We start from the raw sequence: 27,394 nt of genomic DNA on the forward strand, positions 1-27,394 counted from the left end.
AGTATTAGTAATACCCACCCTTCATCCTAGTACCACAGGGCAGGTTACAACAATTCAAAACACAACAGGAAAAACATGACAATTAACACTACATTCACAAAAATACAGTTATTTCTTTATTTTATACTTTTAAGTCCTGTTTTTAAATATATACTTTCCATCCTGGGACCCTCAGGTGGAGGGCAGTCACAATAAATAAATGAATAAATAAATATGTCCTCCCTCCTTCCAAAGGTAGCACATGCATCATGTATGAGTGATTGACCTTTCTTTCTTGCACCACGTGAAATGTACAGTGAAAGCAGGCCGGCAGGGAAACAGACTTTGCATTTTGTCCTCCTTGAAATTACAACTTGGGGCCAGGCTGGAAGGGAGTGAAAGGGTGGGTGGGGAAGAAAACAGCAGATTAAAATCTTGCCAGGAGGCAGAACTGACTGAGAAATGGCAGCCCTCACTTTAAATAAGAGAACTTGTCAATAACGCGGGGTGACTTTTTCCCAGTCTTTTCATTGCCTCTGCCAACTCTTTCCCTTCTTCTTGCTCAATTTATGCTTCTTCCAACAGCCCCCTTATTGCCATGACTAAATACACCCCAACTCCACTTCCCTTTCATCTTCAGTGTAGCCACTCTCCTGTTGCCTCCCCATGTTCAAAACAGTGGTCCATTGACATATTTGAAGCACATTTCGTAGTAATGCCAATAACATTAAAATTCTACATGCTTTTGTGCATGGTGTACAGTGAAACCCACATTCCCCCATGGGCCATTTTCTTCCCCAAAACAGGATTGTAATTGTATCGACTAACATTTCTCAGTAGGCTTTGCATATTCCTGTCTCAAGGCAAATCTAAAGAAATGTAGTATAAACACTGACAACTGGGAAACACTGGCCTGTGAGCACTCCAGCTGGAGAACAGCCTTTACCAAAGGTGTCATGGGCTTTGAAGACACTCAAACTCAAGACGCAAGGGAGAAATGTGCCAGGAGGAAGGCACGCTTGGCAAATCCACACCGTGATCAACTCCTGCCCGGAAACCAATGTCCCCACTGTGGAAGGACGTGTGGATCCAGAATTGGCCTCCACAGTTACTTACGGACTCATTGTTAAAACCGTGTTTATGGAAGACAATCTTACTCAGCTACGAGTGATCGCCAAAGAAGAAGAAGTCCATTGCACAGAAATGGGAAAGCATGACAGGATTTGGAACTTACGCTTTGGTACAAGAATGTTTGCAATATTGTCATCTTGGAACAAGTTACACTCCCGTCTTTGAACATTGCAAGACACAATTACACTGAAAATTTTTTAGGCCATCTGGTAGACTTTTATCTTGTACATGAATGAACATCACTCAGAACAACTTACATTATCTTCCTATGGGATCGTGAACCCTTGAATTTACTTTTCTTTTGCTACAGAATGTATGTGATTTGTGTCATCTCTCATCCCCATGGTTCCTTTTTCATTTTTTCCCTTTGTTCAATAGTGTTTATTTTGCATTAAGCTTTTGCAATTAAAATCTATCCGTATGTGCATGTGTGTATACATATGCGCGCCGTGTGCACACATGCACACACATTAAAAATAAGCCTTTTCTTTTCAATGGCAATAGAAACACTGAAAAGAAAATTGAACTGCTGTTTGAAAACGCAGGATTTATGTTGGTGTCTCTCAGCCAATACCCCATATCCCACCTGCCAAGGCATCTCCAAAAGGTTCAAGTACAGTGAAGGACTATAAGCCTAGGCTTAAGCTGGGAATTGTGCAGGAGGGTGACAAGGAAGCCTTATCAGACCAGTGCAGCTCCAGCCGGGGCCTGATCTGCTTCTGCTTTTGTTACTTAAGACTCTCAATATGAGCGATGTGTTTGTCTTGTGGAGGTCACACTTACATCAGTGGCTGACCAGTGTTGAACAGCAGGTCAGCTCTGTTCATAATCTTCCCTCCTCCTTTTTCTCCCACACATCAATCTCAGAAAAGATTAGAGGCTTGTAATATTGCTTTGTTCCCCTCTCCTCTTTATTTACCCTAAGGATTGTCTTTGTTTCCATTCCAGTTGAGTTTACTCCTTTTGTCTGGGCTTTTTCTCCCTCGTGCAAGGAAATGGGCAGTTTTTAAAGTAGCATCTGGACTCCCCGCCTCTTTCTATTTTGTGTTCCAGCACGTCACTGGTGGGATCAGGGCTGGCTTCAGATTTGAGGGCGTTCTGAGTAATGTTCCCCGTTGGTGTTCACGGAAAAATCCGAGGCCACCAACCAGGATTACTTGGATTACTTGGAGCAAAACAGCAGCCTGTAGGCTTGGCCTTTATTGATCTGTTGCAACAGGGTGCTCCCCTCACCTGCAGGAGAGAGGAAGGACCCAGAAAAATGGCGTGCAAAGCCTTATAAAGACTTTTGAAATTGCCACCCTGTAGCTCAAGACCACCCCCAGAAACATCATACATACATCTACATCACAGAAGGGGTGTAACCTAAGACCACCCCTCAGATACATCACACCTACATCACAGAAAAGGCGGTCCAAAATAGAAATTTTAATATTGTTTTTCTCCTGTTTTTGTTTATATCATGTCTGGCAGGTTACTTGATTGGATTTCCTGGGTAGCCTGGCCAGTCTTTTGTAATGATAAATACTTAGTTCCTGGGCCAGGTTTCTATGGAAGAGGGAGGTGTGCTGGCCCTCAGTGAGGCTGCTGAAGCAAAGGCAGCCAGTGGTGGGAGGGAAACAGGAATGGATTTTTCTATGAAGGGACAGAGACCACAATGACATCCTGTCAATTAATTCTAGGTTTTATATCCCTGAGCCTCAGCAAAATTAAGAGAATCTAATGATGAGTGTTTTATGGAAGAATGGATGCCTTTTCCCGATTACTTAAAGAAATATTATAGTATGATGAACTCGCAAGCAGGATATGAGCTATGGGCAACAGAAGTAATTAGATTATAATATTGTGGTTATGATTTAATAGATATGGTGCAGAGGAAGGGAGAAACAACAACTCCATAGAAAACAGGGTGGGAAGTCAATAAAAATAAGAGACAAAATTGTGTTTTGATTTGTATATTTTTAAAATGTTGAAATTTACTAAAATATAATTGGGGGAGGGGAATCCCTGAGCCCCAGTGTTTCCAGCTGTAAAATGGGAATGCTGGTATTCACTATGATTGTGGGTGTGGGGCGGAGTGAGGAGAACTGGGGAAACCTCAGAGCCCCACACCACCCCTTACCTCAGGGGAGATGTGGTGGGTCCATCCATCTTTTAGCCAGTGTTCAAATACCCTTCTCATGGAGGGAGCTCCTTCCACACAGAAGCCCACTTAAGCCCATCGCTCCCTTTTAGCATCCTGCCCCTCACTCTCTCGGCTTGCCAATGAGTTCAGAAACCTGCCCTCCTTAAATTCCTGCTCCTACTTCAGCTGTGCCCTTGGGCTCTGCTATGGCTATTGCTAAGAAAACAGAACCCAGGAAATGCCCTCTCCATTCCCACTCCTCTTATGCGAAAGGCCTTAGCTCAGTAGTAGGGCACCTGCTTTGCAAACAGAAGGCCCAGGGTTAGCATTTCCAGGAAAAGCTGTCTGCAATCCTGGTGTACCACAGCTAGTCAGCACAGGCAGTACTGAGCAACACGGAGCATCGGTCTGACTCAGTATAAGATAGCTTCCTATGTTCTATTGTATAGTTTAATGATGAATGCTTATATTTTAATATGATTGTTTTATTGTGCATTTTAATGATCCATGTTTATATTTTAATGTTGTGTGACTGATTTTTATACTTTTTAAACTGCTAAGAATCCTGTTTCAGCGTTAAGCAATATGTACATTTAACAAGGTGACGGAGCCAGCCGTCACAAATGGCGCTGTTTAGCATAAAATAAAGACACAGAGAGCCAGCAATATTTTCATGGATGGAGGGCAGCTCATTCGAACTCCTTCTCTCCTCTCCGGTATCTTTTTTATTATCCTTTGTTCTCTCCTCTCTCCTGTCGCATGGCCGTTTGCCAATGTCTCACGTTACCTACATCCGGTGATGGCTTTTACCCACCCATCGCCATATAGGGTCATCACTGCCCAGAGGAAACACAACTCCATTTAAAGTCAATACATTCCAATACATTGTAAAGCTTGGAGTGCTGGTCACGAGGTCAGGGGGCCCCTGCAATATTACAAGCCTCTGCTATGGCTTTATGACTCCCACAACAAGGTTGCTACTGATGATGATAAAGGTGATGATAAAGATGGCCAGTGCCAGTTGAGTCTAATCTTCACAGGGACTTTATACTTGAAATGTGCTGATGGTCTTGCAAGCATTATTATTATTATTATTATTATTATTATTATTATTATTATTAAACTCAGCCGTGGTGGGTCTTGTGCCCATTATTTGTCTTTCAGCTTGAGCGTTCCCCACCTAAAAATGTTAGCATTCATTGGGTGTCTTCAAACAAGTGCTTGTGCATCTCTTGACTAACCCAAAGTCACTGATTATTAGCCATTCAGATGTAGACGTGTGCTTTGTTATGCAAGTCCCTCATGGGTCGGTCTCATGGGGTGGAGTCGGAAATTGACCCCACCCTCTGAACCACCATTTTGGCTTGTGAACCCCAAAACAAAATTTAGCTTTAAAAAACCAAAGTAGTTCCTGCAAGCCTCAAATGTGCTCATCCTTGCTTTGTACCACTTAATCAGGAGAATCTGGCTACTCTTCTTTGGGTTTGGTAAACTTGTGGCTACGAGATGTTGTTGGACTCCAAATCCCATTAATCCCAGCCAGCACGCCCAAAGGTCAGGGATGATGGGAGTTGTAGTCCAAGAGCATGGAATGACCACACAGGTTACCCACCCCTGCCCTACTTTGAAACAATATATTCTGGAGTGATATGCAACCTCCCAGGTAGCCTAAGGAATTCAAGAAAGTTTCTGCAAAGATTTCAGTATGCAGCTCCTATGGTTTGGCACATATGATCTTTGCAGATCAGTTACATTGACTGATCAAAGCACACATTCACAGAGCTACATCAATATGAGATCTGTCTTTACTGTTCTGCTGAATGGTAATTTTAAAAATCTTTGACTTAATTTTTTTTTTTTTTAAAAGAATCTTTTGCCTAAACTCACCCATAATGTTATGAAAAGTCCACAGATCATAGAGGTCTTTTCCTACTCTCTCCAGGTTCAAGTGCTTTATCAAAGGGAAAGTATTATATGTGAATAATTTAAAAGGTGCAATGAACCAACACATTTTTACCAGAAAGGATGTTAGGTAGGTATGGCAACTTTAAACATAGTGGGGTCAGATAGAGAAGAACATGTTCTCAAATGACAAAGAAAGCTTTACTGTCACCACTGAAAAAATGTCTTCTATTTCCAATTAACCCCTCTAGGTTGTTTTCACCCATTTCTATTTCTCCCTCTTTATAAATAGAATACAGGCACACATAGCATCTTTCCCAGCCATCACTGGTCTTTAGTAAGATGCCCACCAAGTTATTAGGATGCAGTAGCAGCTGGTGGGATTGCAAAGGCAGAGACAGCCTTGTTGACCTGGTTTCCTGTTGCTGCACATCACTGCCTGTTACTGGGAGGGGGGCAAGGCAAGGCAACAGGCAGCCCGGTGCGATGCAGGCACAGCACAATGTCAGTGTGCCTCCACTGCTGTGCCTGCAAAATGCTGAGTTCTCTTCTGCCTTCTCCCCTCCTCTCTTCTCCATAGTCTCATTTCCCCCAATCATATGTTCAGTTCACCTTCTTTCACCTGAAAATCTAAACACATTTTATTGCGTGTTTCTCTTCATGTGCATTTTTTGTATGTAACTTACTGTGTAATTTATAAGTGCCCCCTAACACAACAAAATGTTGTACATTGTTTCCCACAATTTAACACATTCCCTGCAGGGAAGCCACTTCCAAAGGAATGGCCTGGGACCTTTTATATCGGTCCTGGAGGTCTTATTAAACATGATTAGAGAGGACCAGCTGGTTAAAGGGATTCAGGTCGGAGCTAAACAGTATAAACTGAGAGCATTTGCAGATGATCTAGTTTTAACCTTGGAAGAGCCAGACACTAGTACGAAAAGAGTTTTAGAATTAATACAAACATTTGGTCAAGTAGCAGGTTTTAAGCTGAATAAACAGAAAACGAAAGTACTGGATAAAAACTTAACAGCTGTTGAAAGGGAGAAGTTTCAGAGTGAAACTGGTTTGACAGTAGCAAAGAAGGTGAAATACCTAGGGATTAATCTGACATCTAAGAATGTGAACTTAGTTAAAGACAATTATGAGAAATGTTGGACAGAAGTTAAGAAAGATCTAGAAATATGGTCAAATCTAAGACTTTCCTTGTTGGGCCGAATTGCTGTTATTAAGATGAATGTCTTGCCGAGAATGTTGTTTTTGTTTCAAACATTGCAGATTTTGGACAAAATGGATTGTTTCAAGAGGTGGCAAAAAGATATATCTAGATTTGTCTGGCAGGGCAAAAAGCCCAGAATAAAATTTAAGATATTAACTGATGCGAAAGAAAGAGGGGGGTTTGCCCTGCCGGACTTAAAGTTGTATTATGAATCAGCGGCCTTTTGCTGGCTGAAAAACTGGCTGCTTCTTGAGAACACAGACATTTTGGATTTGGAAGGGTTCAATAACAGATTTGGCTGGCATGCATATTTATGGTACGACAAGGTAAAAATCCATCAAGGTTTCAAAAACCATATTGTCAGGAAAGCATTATATAATGTTTGGATTCGGTATAAAGATTTGTTAGAAAACAAAACCCCTAGGTGGTTGTCACCAATGGAGGCTAAGGAAGTGAAAAAAACTTAATATGGAATCCAAATGGCCGAAGTATTGGGAAATTATAGAACATGAGGAGGGAAAAGTAAAATTGCAGAGTTATGAGAAGTTGAAATTTAAAGTAAGAGACTGGCTACATTATTACCAGATAAACGAAGTTTTTAAACAGGACAGGAAAATTGGCTTCCAGGTGGAGAGGTCAAAATTAGAAACAGAGCTTTTGGAACCCAGCACTAAAAATCTGTCAAGAATGTATAACTTGTTGCTGAAATGGAATACACAGGATGAGACGGTTAAATCAGCTATGATTAAATGGGCACAAGATATTGGTCATGACATTATGTTTGCTGACTGGGAACAGTTATGGACCACCGGTATAAAGTTTACGGCATGTAATGCCTTAAGAGAAAACATTATGAAAATGATCTATAGGTGGTACATGACTCCAGTCAAGCTTGCAAAAATTTACCACACGCCCAATAATAAATGTTGGAAATGTAAGGAAACTGAAGGTACCTTTTACCACCTTTGGTGGACGTGCCCAAGGATTAAGGTCTTCTGGGAAATGATTTATAATGAAATGAAGAAGGTGCTTAAATGCACATTTGTGAAGAAACCAGAAGCCTTTCTCCTGGGCATGGTGGGCCAATTGGTATCAAGGAAAGATAGGATGTTTTTTATGTATGCTACAACAGCAGCAAGAGTACTTCTAGCAAAGTACTGGAAGACACAAGAACTACCCACACTGGAAGAATGGCAGACCAAGGTGATTGACTACATGGGATTGGCGGAGATGACTGGCAGAATCCGCGACCAAGGGAGAGAGACGGTGGAAGAAGATTGGAAGAAATTTAAAGTTTATCTCAAGAACTGTTGCAAAATTAATGAGTGCTAAAATGTTTTGGGTCAGGTAAAACAGAATTGCGGGGACAAATAATTGGATATGAGAAAAAGGATTCAAAGGGAAAAAAAGTGTTATAAGTGGACATTGGGGCTTGCTGGAAAACTTTAAAACAGGGATGCAGAAAGGGGAGGTATGAGGAAGTCGATGAAAGAAGGTTTAAGAAAAAATGTGAAGAAATTATACATGTTTATATGTTTGTTTGTTTTTGTATTGTTTTGTATTGTCTATTATTATGTGTTAAAAAACCAATAAAAATTTTATAAAAAAACAACAACAAAGGAATGGCCTGGGACCAATCCTGCTCCTTTGCCTATGTTAAGTTGTGGGTGAACATATCAGACAACACAGCGATTCTTCAAACAGCTCTTGTTTATTCACAGGTCAGAACAGAACTGAACTGAAGTGTTCAGCCAGCCTGCTTATATAGAGCTCCACTACAACGCAACTGTAACACTTTCTGTAACTATCCAATCACTGAACATCACTTTCAATCCCTTATTTGCATATGTGGACCTGAGTGAAAACTATCTACAGTATCCCCCTGCTGGCCCAGGGTGAGAACTTCAGTACATAACAGCCTATGCAGCAAGGAGAGTCAGGTGGCAAGCTGCTCCCTTCTTCTGGAAGCTAGGGTAGGTGAGGCTTTCCCACCTGAAGAATAATCTAGACTTGGAAAAAAAGTTCATAAAAGGGCCACTAAAATGATTAGGGGAGGTGGAGTGGCTCCCCTAGGAAAATAAGGTTACAATGTTTGAGACTTTTTAGTTTAGAGAAAATGCCAGTAAGAGGCAACATGATAGACGTTTATAACATTATGCAAGGCATGGAGAAAGTAGACAGAGAAAATTATTTCTCTTTCTCCTGTAACACTAGAAATCATGGAAAACCAGCAAAGCTGAATGTTGGAAGATGAAGGGCGGGGGGGGGGAGTACTTCTTCATAAAAGGTAAAGGTAAAGGACCCCTGGATGGTTAAATCCAGTCAAAGGCAACTATGGGGCTGTGGTGCTCATCTTGCTTTCAGGCCAAGGGAGCCGGCGTTTGTGCACAGACAGCTTTCTGGGTCATGTGACCAGCAAGACTAAACCGTGATGGAAACCAGAGCACATGGAAATGTCGTTTACCTTCTCGCTGCAGTGGTACCTATTAATCTACTTGCACTTCTGATGTGCTTTCGAACAGCTAGGTTGGCTGGAGTTGGGACAGAGCAATGGGAGCTCACCCCGTCGCGGGGATTCGAACCGCCAACCTTCTGATCGGCAAGCCCAAGAGGCTCAGTGGTTTAGACCACAGCACCACCTGATTCATGCAGCATATAGTTAAACTATGGAATTTGTTTGCACAGGAGGCAGTGATGGCCACCAACCTACATGGCTTTAAAAGAGGACTAGACAAATTAGGCTATCAATGGCCATGATGGCTATGCTCTGCCTTAACAGTAGGTGGCTATAATCCTCTGGATACCAGTTCCTGGAAAATACTTGAGGGGAGAGGGCTCTACTGATCAAATGCTGCTTGAGGGTTTCCCACATGCATCTGGTTGGCCACTGTGAGAACAGGGTGCTAGACTAGATGGGCCACTGGCCTGATCCGGCAGGCTTTTCTTATCCTCTTATAATCAGTGCTTCCCTCTTCTTCTTGCCTGATGCCCCACCCTTTGGCAGCAATGGATGACTCTGGGCCCTCCCCAACCTGTAGCAATCCATGGCTGTCTGTACCTGACTTGCCCAATGCCAGTTGTTGTTGTTTAGTCATTTAGTCGTGTCCAACTCTTCCTGACCCCATGGACCAGTGCACGCCAGGCACTCCTGTCTTCCACTGCCTCCCGCAGTTTGGTCAGACTCATGTTGGTAGCTTCGAGAACACTGTCCAACCATCTCGTCCTCTGTCGTCCCCTTCTCCTTGTACCCTCCATCTTTCCCAACATCAGGGTCTTTTCCAGGGAGTCTTCTCTTCTCATGAGGTGGCCAAAGTATTGGAGCCTCAGCTTCACGATCTGTCCTTCCAGTGAGCACTCAGGGCTGATTTCCTTCAGAATGGATAGGTTTGATCTTCTTGCAGTCCATGGGACTCTCAGGAGTCTCCTCCAGCACCATAATTCAAAAGCATCAATTCTTCGGCAATCAGCCTTCTTTATGGTCCAGCTCTCACTTCCATACATCGCTACTGGGAAAACCATAGCTTTTACTATACGGACCTTTGTTGGCAAGGTGATGTCTCTACTTTTTAAGATGCTGTCTAGGTTTGTCATTGCTTTTCTCCCAAGAAGCAGGCATCTTTTAATTTCGTGGCTGCTGTCACTATCTGCAGTGATCATGGAGCCCAGTCACCAGAGTCCCAATGCCAGAGTCCCTCCTAATTTACTCAGTTTGGCTCGGGACTCAGACCTTGGTCAAATTCAGTGCAGAGCACTAGTATGTGGAGGGCAGGGAAAATTGGGCGGCTCCCTTCCAGGTGAAAGATTGCAAGTACGCCAAGTGCTATTGCCTTACTCCCCCATTTCAGCATTCAGATGATGTCTCTTCCATCTGCATGAACAAAGCATTTAACGTGATGCAAGCGAACAGACTGAGGAGTGTGGGGCATCAAAATAAGAGGTTTTGCCAATTAGTCTATTCATTTTGAAAAACATTCTGAAATTGCTGCTCACCAGGTAGAATTTGGCATCTCACTCAACGAACCTGAGCTTCAACATTTAATATATGCAGCAAACAGCAAGATCCAGCCAGATGCATCTCTGTGTCGAACAGATGCCTGCAGTGTTTCATAGAGCTACTTCCACATCATTGATTGCTGGGCTCACTAGTGCTAGGTACAGCCAATCAGAATCGTATCAAGGATCTCGATAATAAGAGTGTGGCATTCAGGGTCAGTCTGCCTATAGCATAAGTAATACATTAGCTCCAGCTGACAGCTGTCTAACAGAAGAGGAAGCCATTAAGCAGCTTCTGGAGGAAAATAAGTGAACACCAGCTACCCCTAGGCTGTGTCGGTGGTAGGGGAAGAACTTGGAGCCAAGTTCTGTGGTTTCTGTCATGGGCACCTCAGCATGTAGGACAGATTCAAATTTTGGCCAACCCCAACACAAATGAAACTAAACTTGATCTTAGCCCAAAGGCCGAGAAGTGATCCCAGCACAAATGACCAAGCTAAGTGATTGGGCTCGGGCTCAGAACCAGAGGAGACTCAGTCTGCACCGGATCCTTTGCCTCAGGCATCATCTGAACCAAGTCTGGGGCCTGATCCTGAAGAGTCCCAGTCTGCACAGGTTTCCCTGCAACAAACACCAGCTGGGCTGAGTCAGGGGCCTGAGCCTGCCCTGGCTCCAGATGCGGGGATTACCTCATTGCCTTCAGCTGGGACATCACTTACAGCTGCTCCACTACCAGTTTGATCAGGGGAGGCTGAGACGACCCTTGGATCTAGTAACCCACCGACGTCTCCCGAGCTACAGAGACTAAGGTCTGAGAGAAGGAGAGACCTGAGGAGTTGCAGGAGCAGGGCTCGCCTTCGGGTGAAACAGGGAGGTGAGTTGCTGGGGGATCAGGACAGGCCGCTACCCCGACAAAGATAAAAGGCTGTCGGACCCCGCCCCAGGTTGCGGGAGCAACATTGCTATATGCTAGATCCTGTACCTGTCCTTGTCTGGGTTCCTGCCTCGTGTCCTGCCTTGGCCCTGTTGGACTGACTCCCAGTGGAACCTTTGGATTCTGGACCAGTCCTGGACTGTGTTTCACAGATTACCCCTGGGCCCAGCACAGGCTAATACAATTATGTGCTGCCCATGCATATACAGTAGGTCTGTTGTGGAGACACCAGTGGGTACAATCAGTGCATCCATATGATCTACCACAATGACCTTGCTTATGCAAGTCATTGCATGGATGGAGGGTGATTCCATGTTAGGATCATCAGGAAAGGGTTTGAACATAAAACATCATAATGCAGTTATACATATCTAAGGTGAGATTGCACACGGAACAGCTCTGGTTTCCTCACCTTTTACAAAAAGGATAGTAGAGCCAGAAAGTTTCTGAAAAGAGCAACCAAAATGTTTGAGGCAAGGTTGTTGGCATTTGGGCTTTTTAGTTTGGAAAAAGAGGAGCATAAGGGGTGGGGGACATGATAGAGGTGTATAAAATTATGTGGAGAAAATCAATTGGGAGATGCTGAACATCTAGTGAAGTTGAAAGTTGGATAGTAGAGCCAGAAAGTTTCTGAAAAGAGCAACCAAAATGTTTGAGGCAAGGTTGTTGGCATTTGGGCTTTTTAGTTTGGAAAAAGAGGAGCATAAGGGGTGGGGGACATGATAGAGGTGTATAAAATTATGTGGAGAAAATCAGTTGGGAGATGCTGAACATCTAGTGAAGTTGAAACTTGGATAGTTCCGGACAGGCAAAAGAAAGGACTTCTTCACAATGCACAATTGTAGAATTCTCTCCCACAAGAGGTGGTGATGGCCACCTACCTGGATTAATTTTAAAAGAGGATAATACAGATTCATGAAGGATAAAACTATCATTGGTTACTAGACATGATGGCTGTGTTCTGCCTCTCCTGTTGGACGCAGTATGCGTCTGAATACCAATTACTGGAAATGACTGGAGGGGGAACTGCTGTTGTTTTCCATAGACATCTACTTGGCCACTGTGAGAATAGGTTGCCCTTTAGCCTGGTAGCCCTGATGCAGCAGGGATCTTCTTGTTTTCTTATGAGGATAATAAACATCTACAGTAAACTAGACTTTAGACCCAGTATTAGTGTAATCAATGTTATGGAACTGATGTCACAAACAATGCTGTTCTTACTTATTTCTTAGGGACTTTGCAATATGTGATGGCACCATTTGCTCATGTCTCCAAACTACTGCCTGATTCCATGAACTTCTAGAATCTTGATAGCTCCCATCCCTTCAGGGTGCTAATCTAGATAATGGGATAAAGCCACCTAATGAAATGTTGTTCATCAATACTCCTGTCCAGTCAATTTGTTTTGGATTACCTCTGGAATCAGAGCTAGCATGTAGCAAGAAGGGACATTTGAAGCATCTAGAGAGTAACCACACAGCAGCTGCCAGTGTAGCTTAAGAATAGACCAATTGACTGCAAACCAAATCAATGACACAACAATAGGATGGAAGGAATAATGACAGAGATTCTGTCCACATTAGCAATTGCTCACTCCTCCTTCAGGAGGAGAACTTTGGGGTTAGATGTCCTTTGGGTACATTGTAAGAAATGGGGAGAAGATTGTCACATCCACATGATATAGTAAGGGGTTGCTTCCTCTTGTGTTAGCCCTTGCTTATATTTCCTAATATCACCTAATTTGTTAATTGCGTTTTAATCACATTGATCTTCCAGACAAGGAGTCAAGGTAGCAGACACGTACATATTATCTCTCTCTCTCTCTCTCTCACACACTTCCTCCCTCTCTCTCCCGCCCCCTCCCCCCGTGTGGTAGGTTAGACTGAAAGATGTTGACTGGTCCAAGCTTAATGTCAAAGCATGGATTTGTATTCTGGTCTCCTATGACCTGGTGCAACATGCATCTCTTCTACATTTTCTCTAATTGTTTGTTATGTTACATTCAATCCTTCTTGCCAGCTTTTGCTTAATGCCTCTTGATTGCCTTTGGTTTTGAGAAGATGCTGTATTCCTGCAGCGATGATTGAGCTGAGGTTTATTATATCTTTCCAAAGGAGGGGGATTTTAAACCTCATCAGTCATTATGGGAGAAGGGAAATGGGTGAGCTCTCTGTACAGCTTCCTTTGTTTATCTTGGGAATTTTGGTAAGGTCAAATGACACGTTTCTTTTAATAGCCTTCCGCTATGCATGCGATTTTTGTTTACCCAAAAGCAGGTACAAAGAGACCTTCTTCACAGTGCTGTCAGTGGGGGGATTGCTTACCATAAGTGGAATTACAGGGATGTCACAGCTGGAATGCGGAAGATTAAACCTTTACCTTTTTCTCCAATCCTAAATTGGATTGGGCTTCTTGTGCATAAGGGAATGAATGGGAGGTTTACTGTTTTCCTTCCCAGTCATGCTACCCCTGTGCAACAGCCAGCAATAATAAAGAAGTCCTCATTGGCACCCATGGAAGCTCCCCCCCCCGCTGCTAAGTGACATATGGGGGGAGTTTCAGGGGGCAGGTCACAGCTGGGGAGTGAAGGACGAAAGCTCTCTGTGTTCTGTGGTCTTAATCCAGATCAGGCCCTCTGCCACTTACTTTGATTAAGAAAACACACACACAGAGTTGTAGGCAACATATTAAACATTTTGTGTAGTTTGACCCTTATACATGGCCCTTTGGCGATACCTCTAGGATTCCCTTGGACCGAAGTCGGAAGCCTTCTGTCAAAGTGAATGAGAACATTTTGAAATGGGCAAAGAAAGATTAACGTAAGAGCAACAAAATGAAAGCAAAGGCAGAAGCCACCCGGTCCACCTCTACACAACTATTCCAACAGTTCTCCTCAATTGCATGTCTGTGTTGTCTCCTTCATCACCGAGAGAAGTCTGGTCCTCCACTGTATCCTGAACACAGACACTGATCTCTTTTAGTCACACACGCTTGCCTGCCTATTAGCTTTGACAATTGTGCTCAAACAGTATTCCAGTTCTGCTGGATTTCTTTTCAAAATCGTCGGCATATGATAAAGAGCATGGCCAGGAAGCGCTCAACAAGTCCACCTGCAGAATTACCTTTAATTGGGTGTTGATGGCTGGGATGAAAAGCATGGGGCTAGCTTGTTAGAGCCCACTTTGAAAGGTATCAGCGGCTGGAGGTAGAGCTTAGGGCAGATCTCTCTCTCATACACATACACTCTCTTCAAAGCTCAGTCCACAGTGCTTCAGTCTACATTTGAAGGTTGTGTTTGGGCCAGTAGATTCAGTCTGAGCTTCATTGGATCACGGAGCAGATAATTAGAATTCAGAAGACCATGACAACCGTTTGGGAGATCTCAGCGACCTCTGTCTCAAAGAATCCCATCACGTAAACAAGCATTTCAAGGAGAACCTGCTCCCCCTTCTTACAGATGGACTGCCCAGTGCCTAGTTCTTAATCAGACAGAATGTCACACTCCATGATTTAGATACAGCCAGTCGTGCATGCAGCTGCATGCTGGGGCTGCATGCATGTAGCCTCAGTCAGATTCTATTTATCAGTGACAGCCTTGGTCAGATGCTCAGGGAGGAAGAAGATGCTGGGGTGAAGGATAAATTCAGGGGAGAAGAATCTGACTGCGGCTTTTGGGTTAGGGGATGAGAACCACAGAAATGTCCTAAACTGAATCAGAGGGCAACAATTTGTTTCTTAAAGCCCAACTGCGAATCCTCCAGTGTAGATCACAAGGTGGGTATTTGCATATTACAAAACAACAACAACAACAACCCAATGCAGAAGAGTAGGAGTGTTGGAAAATTCAATCAGAAATGGAGATGGGAGTAGGAATTGCCACAGTTTGCATCTTTATCTGAGATGAGGAAAGAAAATCACAGAAGCAAATAGGGATGATATTTGTTATCACAATGTGGTTTCCTCCCTCCTTTTCAGTTTGCAAATGTTATGCAATTCATTACATTGTTTTCTGCATTGCTTTTGGGGTTTCCCTTGCATTGAAATACATTGAAACTAATTATGTAATTAATTACGTGATCAGTTATGTTTGTTTTGGCCACAGCAAATAGTGATACAGCACCGATTGCAACACAGGACAGGATGCAAATGACTTCCTCCTGACATACCTACATCCAGTGCTATTTTTTCCAGAAAAAGAGGTGCCAGAACTCACCACGAACTCTTGTTCTCTTATAATGGCAATGGCGCCCACCTGACAGGTCCTGGAACTGAGTTCCGACAAGTTCTGGCTGGGAAAAAAGGCCTGCCTATATATAGTGTACAGATTTACATTAAAATTTCATATGCTGATTTATGGAGAGACAAATTTAGAAATAATCACTAAAATATTAATAGAAATACAATAACTCCCCTGTAAAGGGGAAAGCGAATGAGTGAATGGTGTACCTGCTCACAGACAACTTCAAGACCCCTGTTCTTCCTGAACTGAGACCACATCAAGGAAAAGGGAAAGCTTTTTTTTACCTGTACACCAATCAGTCTCAGGGCCACAGGAGCACCATTCAAGCAATGATGTCAAAATATAAGGCAGCCAAACAATAAAGAGAATGATATAACTGTTTGCACCCCCTAGTTGTTTAAAACTCTCTTGGACGTCTATGTGGCTTTTGATATTATAGCGTCAGTACCCAAGGAAGCAGCATAAGTGCTTTGATTTAACTGCTGGCAAATGTTCTTTGTTGGAAAATCCAAGAGTCTGGGCTGGGCTTTTATTGTATCCCAACAGGCCTGCAAGGCAATGCAGAAAGTCGGGCAGCAGCCAGTGTCTGCAGGCATTCCCTGACAGCTTCATCTCTGTGACCTGGCTGAACAGACTGAAGATGCCACACACAGGTTTTAAAGGAGAAGAGGAGAAGCAGAGGGAGAGAGAAGGGGTGGGGGAGAGAAGGGCAGGTCAATTCATGGGAAGAGGAAGGGAACCTGGAATGACTTATTTTGTATCATATCTAATCAAATACCAAGATAAAATTACCATCAGGCATTTGACCTATAGCTGCAGAACTGGCTGGTCAATGAGCTCCCTAACAAAAGATCGGAGACTCCTAGTCCCTTTCATAGTAGACTTCAGAAGCTGATGGGCAAGAATACTTTTAAATTGAGTCCCCTAGCATGGAATTTATTATCTTCTCAATGCTGCTTCACAGGGACCTGCCAGGGCACTTCCAAATGAAACACCCATTCAAGGGGCACACTGAGTTCTTTCCTCAGAAGCGTCTCTTTCAAGACTAGCCTTGGTGCACTCTCTTCCCCCGGATTGTTAAGTTTCATCTTTATGCTGCCTCACGCGAGCTGAATGCCATTAGCCATTCTGTTTGGTTGGCAGAGGAGCCCAGGAGCTGAACTGATCAAGCCTTGCATGCCTCCTTCTTCCATTTTTATAAATTCTTAGCTGTCCATTTGGTTTCAGCACCAATGTTCGACAAGAGTCTGAGCCAGATTTCCTCCTTACCCTGCTCTTTGTTTTGAGAAGCACTCTGCAAAGAGTCTCCCCTTTGAGGCCTTTGGCAATTGAAGGTTTTTAAGTATGCTTGCATAAGATGCTCAGCCAGGTCTGCAGAGCCCTTTTGACACAGCTCTAATGTTATGGCAAATAATCCACCCCGATAATAACAATACTTAACACTGATGCAGCACTTACCATCTTCCAAAGCCCTTTACAAATGTTAGCTAATTGCTCATTATGTCTGGAACGTGCCCAGAGTTCATGCTTTCGGGTTGAAGTCATGATCAACAGCTCTGAAGTACAGACCACTCTCATGTAAAGCACCAGGACCAGTCATCCTCCACAGTGACAGTTCCAAAGCACTGGGCCCAAAGCCAGTCTCAGGTGGGTTTCCATAGCTACCATGACTAGGTCCTGAAGCATCCCAACCTGTCTCAGCACTTTCTGCTGTGCAAATGAATAGCGAAATTAAGCGGGAACCACAGGATTCCACTCAAACTTACTGCTATTGATTTCTCATGTCAGACCTTTGACATCCATCTGCTGGAAAGAGATCAAGGCTGAATTTCCCCCGAAATTCTCCTCATGAGAAATTCTTGGATAATTTTCTTTTCCAGGTTGCCCCAAAATGGTTGGAGAATTTTGGTGACCACCTCCTCCTCCCACCCCACAAAAAGTTCTCTGACTGTGAATTTGGGGTCTGAGGGTTGTAACTTAGTGGCAGAGCATCTGCTTTGCATGCAGAATGTCCCAGGTTCAATCCTGACATCTCCAGGTAGGGCTGGGAATGTTCCACCGAAACCCTGAGCCTCTTCCAGTCACCATAGATGATGCTAAGCTAGATGCACCAATAGTCTGACTCTGTATAGGCAGCTGCCTGGTTTCCTAATAGGATGGAGAATTTGGGGTATTACAGTGGTACCTCAGGTTACATACGCTTCAGGTTACATACGCTTCAGGTTACAGATTCCGCTGACCCAGAAATATTACCTCGGGTTAAGAACTTTGCTTCAGGATGAGAACAGAAATCGTGCTCCGGCGGCGCAGCGGCAGTGGGAGGCCCCATTAGCTAAAGTGGTGCTTCAGGTTAAGAACAGTTTCAGGTTAAGAACGGACTTCCAGAATGAATTAAGTTCTTAACCCGAGGTACCACTGTACTGTGCTTTAAACTCCTTATAGTGGAAGGAAGCTACAATCTTGGTCTCTGATCCTTTCAGATATTGTTGGACTACAACCCCGGTCAGTCCTAACCAGAATGTCTGAAAGTCAGGGGAGTGTTGGGATTTGTAGTCCAGGAACAACTGGGGGGGGGATATTTTGTCTTTCTCTGCTTGATATAATATGCATTCATTGGTACTGTTATTGAGTGTTGTTTTCCCCAAAGTCAAACTCCAACCTTATATAATAAATGGCGGTAGGAAAAGATGATGTGAAATATTCTCAGATTTTAAAGAAACATGTCCCGCTCCCCCCCCCCCCCCGGAAGACTCTTAGGAAGTCATGGTGCCTAAACAATATATTCTTTTTTGAAATAAATTAAGTTTGTCCGTGCCCAGAAGATGTATAAGAAATTAGAAAGGGAAATTTTAATGTTCACAAATACCATATTTTCCCGTCTATAAGATGCCCCCATGTATAAGACGTCCCCTGTTTTTTTTGGCAACAACCAATTTCCAGTCCACCCTTGGCACTATCCCTGTATAAGACGCCCACTGATTTTTGACATTATTTTTTTTGGGAAAAACCTAGTCTTATACATGGAAAAATACGGTACATTAAAGAGAATTTTGCAGGTCCAAAGAAAGAAGGGATCTAACTACTTATCAATGACCTTGTGTTTAGAAGATGTCTTGATCTACAAACTTCATTCTTGGTAGGCAGAATGCTGAAATGGGAAGGACAGCAGAGTAATGCCTTGCATCAAGCGCATAAGTGGATGCATGAAAGTTTAACCACAACATTTTCTTTCTTTTTTTCTTACTGAGATTTTACTGTTGCTTCCAGGCAGAAGTAAATAACTGTATAAATGTCCCCTACTCATAAATGACTGCTTCAAATCTTTCTAAATCAGTTTTGCAAGGGTTTTGATTTGAATATTTAAGGCACAGATAACCAACATATTACCTTCCAGATGTTGTTGGACTACAGCGCCAATAATCCTCGACAACTGGCCATGCTGGCCGAGGCTGACGCGAGTTGCAGTCCAACAGCATCTAGAAGAGGTATGGGAAACCTCTGGCTCTCTGATGCTGCTGAACTACACTTCACACCATCCCTGGCTGGGGTTGATTGGAGTTCTAGTTCAACATCTTGAGGGCATCACATTGGCTGACCCTGGTGCAATGGCCTAGGTGGTAAACCTATATGCTTTGCATACAGAAATCCCAGGTTTAATCCCAGGTTTAATGTTAAAGAAGTAATTTGGGTAGTAGGGCTGGCTGAGAAAGACTTCTGGTTCTGAATACCAGCCAGACTAGACAATAGGATGAGGACGGGGATGGGGACCTGCTGAAGTTGTTGGACCATAAGCCTCAGCCAGCACAGCCAACGTTCATAAAGGATGAGAGCTGGAGTCCTGCATCATTTGGAGGACCACAGGCTCCCCATCCCTTGGCAAGAAGGACCACTGTCCAGTAAGGCAGCTTCAGCAGGAGGCCCATTGCTCAGTGGAAGTGAACTACTCTATGACTAATAAGCAATATAAATGAAAAAAGTGATCTCCTGACTTCATTACTATGCATTTACCCAGTATGCATTGTGTGTACGGTTCCAATCAACTTATCTTTTCCTTAATTTTTTTTCCTGGGTTCTGTCACAACAATGTTCTCATGAGGAACATATATAATGCAATTAAAATATTCCTCAATTAACCTTCATTTGATACTAAATTGCTCACCATCAGAAGTAAATTTGTGACAGAAACACAGGTGTGCAGTCTGAGGAAGGCTCTCCTACTTAACAACCCAGGAATCCATATAACGGCTGAGTTATATGGTAGGCATGCCGTTTGCTTTATGCTTGGGAATATAATTTGTGTGAGGGGTGTGGGGGTTTGGTTTTATTATGTGCAATTTACATTGTGCATTTTGTAAAGAAGATTTTGCTCAGTTCTGCTGCATTCATAGTTTATTAGGAGGTAGGGCTGTGTTGGGGAAATCAGACTGTGTATCCTTGTTTTGCAGAGAATACGTGAGGTTATATAAACTGTGATTCTTATTTTTTTGCTGGTTTACAGGCAGGTTGGTTTTATTTTATTTTCTATTGTCGCTGTTATTGTTGTCGCTTGTGTCCTGTTGGCAGAGTAGCAAACCTGAAAAATAAGAAATAGAATAGCTTCCTTAGCTGCAATAGTCAAACATCAGGAGCTACCAGCAAGATGTAGAAGATGAACTGAACTAGAAAAAGGGAGACATGGGTTCAAGTTTGACCCTCCTCCTTCTCATGAAGCATCTCTCTCTATCCACCCCCAATCCTCCCTCGCAGGCTCATTGTGAGGGTAAACTGGGTATAGTCTGAAGGTATGTGCACCCAGCATCTTTCTGAAGCTAAGCAGGTCTGCACCTGGTCATTATCTGGATGGGTGACTGCCTAGGAACCAACCACTTTGTATGCTGCTTTGTAGTTCATAATGGAACAAAGGCAGGATATAAATGGAAAGAACAAACAAATAAAATGTGTGCAGTTGAAGGATCTAGTTTGAAGACAGAGTGTAGGGATTTCCACACTTTAAGGAGTTGCCGCACATATTGCAGATGAAAACCCTGAAAAATAGAACACCCCCCTCACCCCAGGAATCACGGTGGGTCCAAAAAATCCTATCAAATGACTTGCTTGTGTATGGATGGTTCTGCTCCCTCAGTAGCATCGCCAAGAGGTATGGGATAGGTAGTGCAAATGAATCTTAGGCACAGATTTTATATATATATATATATATATATATATATATATATATGAATTTGTTGAAGGAAAATTTAGTTTCCCTGGTATTCAACGCTAAACAGATTTTACTTTGTTTTATTTTAAAAGACACAATTTGTGTGCTGTGGTTGTCTTAAGAATAGAGATGGGAAGGCCTGGAAAACCCCCGGAGAAATTGGAAAAAACCCAGTCCCCCCCCCTCCCGTTTTTTTCTGGAAATTTCTTTTTAAAAATGTGTTTGGAATATTCAAACTATATCAAACTGGTCCCCCCCCCACTTTTTCCAGACAAAAAACGGCTTTGGGAAAAACCCCTGCCCCCCCCCATTTTCTTGGTTTTTTTCCAGGCCTTCCCATCTCTACTTAAGACACTATTCTGCATTTGATGTTTAAGTTCTGTAGATCAAATAAACTGAAACTGGAAAAAAAGATCCAAAAAAGATATCAAGTAAGCAGCTTACTCACCAAAGCATCCTTTCCCTGTTCTTTCTTGGTGAGATGCAATTTCAGTTGGTTCAAAGATTTCTTCTGTCCCACTCCTTAGACATCCCCCCCCCCAAATATTTCCCTTTTTATAATTGTTCCTTTTTGTTGTCTGTGATGCCTGGGTCACACAGTTATGCTTTCTGACTGGATTGCAGTTTCTTTTTAAAGTGCCAGCGTGTACCATCCGAATCATGTTAACCAAGCAATAAATTTGCATAATGTAGATCCATAGTGCCTCATCAAATTCTCTCTTAAATGCTGTTATTGTCCACAAGCCGCTATAAATTCTCAATATTGCATCCATGTTAAATACTAAAGCCACAATGGTGTACATTGTATGCTAATTGCCTGCAGCGCTGTGACTGAAGGAAAGAATTAACATTTCTTTCCCCCCCTTTCACTGTTGTTTATGAATGTGATAATCACAATGTAAAAATATAAGAATGGCCTGTGTTGGTGTTCAGAGGCAATCTGCCCCTGATACTGGAGGCAATATAGCCATTTGATAGCCTTATCCTCCATGTGTTTGTCACCCCTGTTTTAAAGCTTGCCAAGTTGGCAGCTGAAGTGTAGGTGGCTTCAGGCATGACCCAAGACCAAGATTCAGCTCAAAAAGGATTTATTGGAACATCAGGAACCAGAAGAACTAGAATGACGAACAGGGACACTTGGCCCAGTATATATACCTTAAGCTGGCCCAGGCAAAACACAGACACCGCCTGTGATAGGTCGCCTTAATGCTGCAATTAGCGAATCACAACACTGGCCCTATCTCAGCAGGGATTGGCTGCCTGCCAGCTACTAACAATGCCAATGGAGGGTTTTAGAATCCTCTCTGTCCTTTGTTTTTATGGTCTGAAGCTCAACATCAAAAAACGAAGATCATGGCCACGGTCCCATCACCTCCTAGCAAATAGAAGGGGAAGAAATGGAGGCAGTGAGAGATTTTACTTTTTTGGGCTCCGTGATCACTGCAGATGGTGACAGCAGTCACGAAATTAAAAGACGCCTGCTCCTTGGGAGAAAGGCGATGGCAAACCTAGACAGCATCTTAAAAAGTAGAGACATCACCTTGCCAACAAAGTCCATATAGTTAAAGCCATGGTTTTCCCAGTAGTGATGTATGGAAGTGAGAGCTGGACCATTAAGAAGGCTGACCACCGAAGAATTGATGCTTTTGAATTATGGTGCTGGAGGAGACTCTTGAGAGTCCCATGGACTAGAAGAACAAACCTATCCATTCTTAAGGAAATCAGCCCTTAGTGCTCACTGGAAGGACAGATTGTGAAGCTGAGGCTCCAATACTTTGGCCACCTCATGAGAAGAGAAGACTCCCTGGAAAAGACCCTGATGTTGGGAATGATGGAGGGCACAAGGAGAACGGGACGACAGAGGACGAGATGATTGGATAGTGTTCTCGAAGCTACCAGCATGAGTTTGACCAAACTGCGGGAGGCAGTGGAAGACAGGAGTGCTTGGCATGCTCTGGTCCATCGGGTCACGAAGAGTTGGACATGACTAAACGACTAAACAACGACTGTCCTTTGTTATGCAGATGAACCCCCTGAGCTCCAGGAGGCCTGAAGACCTGGCTTCAGTCTACAATGCCTGCAAACATAACAGCAGCCATCACTACATCTCTTGGTACTGAATTACACAGTTTAACAATGCTCTGTGGGACAAAGTCCTTCCTTCTGTGTGTTCTGAATCTCTCAACATTCAGCTTCATTGGATGACCCCAATGTCTGGCCTTATAGAGATCCCTTTTTGCCCCTGACAAGCCCACTCACCTCAGGATTCAGTATCTGGCTGAATTTGTTCCACACCGGTGGCAACAGATCCCATGTCATGACATTTATCAGATGAAAATAGGGACATCCTATTCCATAACAGCAACAACAGTGATATTTTTATTTATTTATACCCTGCCCAACTGACTGCGTTGCTCCAGCCACTCTGGGCAGCTTCGAACATATATAAAAACATAATAAAGCATTAAACATTAAGAAACTTTCCTATATAGGTCTGATCTTCTGATCTTCTGATCAGCAAGTTCTAGGCTCTGTGGTTTAACCCACAGCGCCACCCGCGCCCCGTCTAACTCCATACCCTCCAACATTTCTTCAATGAAAATAGGGATGTCCTAAGGAGAAATGGGACATTCTGGGATCAAATCAAAAAACAGGACAGATTCTGTATATCCGGGACTGTCCCTGGAAAGTAGGGACACTTGGAGGGGCCGCTCTTGCTGTAACTGATTAATTTTTATATTTTTTCCTAGCAACATTATTCCTGCTTTTCTACTTAGAAACTTGGAACTTTTCCTTGAAGCCCCCCCCCTCTAATATGCAGTAGAAACACAGGTCATGTTGACACCTTATTACCTCCCACACATTCTTATCTAAGACTCGGAGTAGAAAGAATAAGTGTTATGCCTGGTTAATATATCAGTGGGAAGTCTGATGATGTTATCACCGTTTTGTGGGTATGCAAATTATTTTAATGGGGGTTTTATCTTTTCAGGGTTGTCATAAATTTGGATGCATACAAAAATCCAGCTCTCATAACACACACACACATGGCAGAGATTATTTTGATTGCTTGAAATGCATTTTGAGTGAAAAAATATAGCCCTTTCCAGATGTTCAGTGGGCATGTATTGTGAATGTATCCTGCATCCAAGTAGCCTCTTGAAATTCTCTGTTTGTGAGTAGATAAATTGGATAATTCAGTTTGTTGAATTTCTCCAGGGGTATCCAACACTAGTCATACCTTTCCACTGAAAAATAATAACTTGGCTAAATTAAATCCATTAATGTAAATGGATCTACTCTAAGTAGACATTACTTGCCTATAATTCACAACTTATTTTTTCTACATTTTTGATGCTATTGTTGCTGCTGCTGCAAGTGAGAAAATTCTGCGAAGTGTGACGCGGTTGGCGCTGTGGGTTAAACCACAGAGCCTAGGACTTGCCGATCAGAAGGTCGGCGGTTCGAATCCCCTTGACGGGGTGAGCTCCCATTGCTCGGTCCCTGCTCCTGCCAACCTAGCAGTTCGAAAGCACAAGTAGATAAAGTGCAAGTAGATAAATAGGTACCGCTCCTACGGGAAGGTAAATGGTGTTTCTGTGCGCTGCTCTGGTTCGCCAGAAGCGGCTTAGTCATGCTGGCCACATGACCTGGAAGCTGTACGCTGGCTCCCTCGGCCAATAAAGCGAGATGAGCGCCACAACCCCAGAGTCGGCCACGACTGGACCTAATGGTCAGGGGTCCTTTTACCTTTACCCTTTACCATTTCTTTTTCCATGATGGAGGTGAAGAAAAGGAAAGTCTCAGAAAAAAAATGTCCTCCCTTTCCAATACAGCTTTTCCCAAATGCAGACTAGGACCGCAGAGGGCTGGCAGGTGGATGTAAGGGTAGTGATTTGCATCAGATTCAGATGAATCCCCAGTTCTGAACCAAAGTGTGCCACTTCAGATAGATTTGGGGCTCCTCCAGTTTGAAGCAGGGTCTCTCCAAAGTGTGTTGAACTGAAGCAGGAACCTGTGAAGCAATCCAAGGCACTTTGGAGATTCAGTAATTGAAAACACACGGTAGGCAGCATGTCTGCAAAACTGGAGAAATATTTCTATCCAAACTTGCAATATACCCACCATGATGAGGAAATACTAGTCTGGGAGATGCCAGACATTCAAATACTTCTGCCTCTGTTCTACATACACACAAATTCACATTCGCCGCTATTGAAAGATCCCTCTGTCTCTGCCTCTCTCTTTCTCTGGGTGTGTTTTTTGGCACCAGCTGAGTACAGCAACCATACCAAATCTTTGCAAGAAACAAATAAGGGAGTGGGCTCAGATAGAGAAGACATGCTCACCAAACAAATGCAATTCATAGCATAGAGCTACAAAGCTATTTAGTTCATGTAGATTCACAACAATCAGCATGAATTTAAATGAGATTTTTCATCAAGAATAATGTAACAACATAACAAGAATCCTGCTTGATTTAGTCTGATGGCCCATCCAGTCCAGCAGCTTTCTCATAGTGATCCAGGTTTTCCTGTGATTCCCAGAAACAGGGCATGGAGGCAAGATTTATTTCCAATTATTGCTCCTAGCAGCTTGATTTCATTGGCATATGGCCTCTGAACCTGGATGTTGCATATACAGTGGTACCTTGGGTTACATACGCTTCAAGTTACAGACTCCACTAACCCATAAATAATACCTCAGGTATTATAATACTTTGTTTCAGGATGAGAATAGAAATTGCATGACGGCGGTGCAGCAGCAGCGGGAGGCCCCATTAGCTAAAGTGGTGCTTCAGGCTAAGAACTGTTTCAGGTTAAGAACGGACCTCCGGAATGAATTAAGTACTTAACCCGAGGTACCACTGTAACTATCCCAAGCAGGAGCTCCTAGTCATTGATAGATTTATTTTCCATAAGTGTGTGTAATGGTTCTAGGGGTTGCTCGTGCGTAAATCAGCGCCACACCTGGCTGGGTTGCCTGAGTGAACCCTTTCTGTCCAGACAGCCACTCGCCGGTGGCTGTCTCAATCGCTGGCAGGATCCGTCAGTGGGCATTTCTTGAACTTCTTCCAGCAAAGAAGCTCTTTGACGCCTAGTCTCCACCTACTCTCCCTGCGCGGAAGCCTTATGCGCAGGGAGGGTGTGGGCAGCGGAGGACCCGTGCTCTCCCCGCTGGTCCCCAGCGAGGAGTCATGGAGCCACCTCGCCGATTCCCCCATCTGCCCCCCTTCTCCACTGGTGCTACGCTGATTTCCTTCCCCAGAAGATGGGCTGCTTCTTTCCCTCCCGGGATGCTCTCCAGAATCCCTCTGGAGCCCTCCCTCTCCCTCTGGCTCCGATTGCAGTTCCCTGACAGTGTGTGTGATCCATTGTTGCTACGCAAGCTAGAGGCTATCGACACACCTTACAACAATGAATCCCACAAATTAAATATGTGGTATATGGGGGTAATGTTAAATTACTTTTGTGCATGCACTTACAAAACAGCCTGACAGGCCTTGAACATCAACCACGCACATCAAACAATCTCACTTTGCAATCATAGTCAGAGTAGGACTTGGGAAAATGATGCTTGGGTTCAAACAGTGGCAGAGGAAGCCGCTCGGGCGCCTGGGGTGGTGCGCCCAGTGGCGGGGTGAGCTGCCCATAGGGGTGGGGTGAGGGCGGGGTGAGTCGCCCATAGGGGTGAGGCGCACTGTGGGGCCTCTGGAGTCTGCCTGCCTCCTTCCACTCAGCCGCCCTACAGCTGGGGGTGGGGGAGGCAGTGGGTGGACCGTTTGGGCAGTGCGGGCAGGAGAGACATGTGGCTTGGGCGTGCTGCAGGCCCTGCAATGAGTGCTGCCCAGTATATTGTCACCCCCCTCAGTGGGGGCAGTCCGCACCCCCTTCCTATGCCCCAGGGTTGAAATACACCCAACCATTATGAAAGGAAGAAATGATTTGCGTGCCAAATCAGGTAATTACAAATCTCAGTAACATTCCTGGTTCTTATATCGCATTCCAACCAAGGCTGTCTCAAAAAACACTGCAGATGTTAGGCTGAATCATCATTGGACAAGCCCTGTCCATTTTAAGCACCTGATTTGTCCTGGTAGTAAGAGTTTTGACTGCTTGCAATCAACTCTAAATCTTATCTGGCTTCATAGAAGTAAATTCCTGGATCCCTCTTGGAATTGACTGCCCTACTTCCATTTATGAAACTGCAAAGATTTGACCTAATTGAATTGCATTCTTTCCCTCACCTTTGGGGATAGGTTTCTACTGCACATCTCAGACGCTCACAAGTAAAATGTGAAGAACAGCAGTAGCCAATCTAATCACATGGATAAAAAAATGTGGGGAACAGAGAATTTGTGCCTGCAAAATATTACTCAATTAACTTTGCACTTTTAATTTCTCTTAAATGAGCTAACCACTGGTCATGGTGGTCAGAGAGGTCATGAAATCAGATCCATAGGGCAAGCTTTAAGAGTGATACGGGACACTGCAATAATAGTCTCATTATAACTGTACACCCCAGAGCTGTTTTCTTGCTGATACAAAATTTTGCTCTTGTATTGAGAAGAAAATAGAGAGGGAGAGAAATCTCAATGCCCAGTGCATCTATACTGATTCCTCTTGCAATCTCTGGGATCCATCAGTGATGACCTCTTAAAGACTGTGTTTCAG

General features: G+C 43.7%; 1 long non-coding RNA gene across 1 annotated transcript in view; it reads right to left on the reverse strand.

The window, feature by feature from the left end:
* Nucleotides 1–19,937: 19,937 nt before the first annotated feature.
* The window catches only part of LOC310750811, a 47,924-nt gene continuing 40,467 nt past the window's right edge, over nt 19,938–27,394 (reverse strand). The window contains exon 3 of the long non-coding RNA XR_014542299.1: nt 19,938–20,096. This is a non-coding gene — a long non-coding RNA (uncharacterized lncRNA). The remainder of the gene's footprint in view (nt 20,097–27,394) is intronic.

Source organism: Podarcis filfolensis (assembly GCF_964270895.1).
Source record: "Podarcis filfolensis genome assembly, chromosome: 15".
Lineage (NCBI taxonomy): Eukaryota > Metazoa > Chordata > Lepidosauria > Squamata > Lacertidae > Podarcis > Podarcis filfolensis.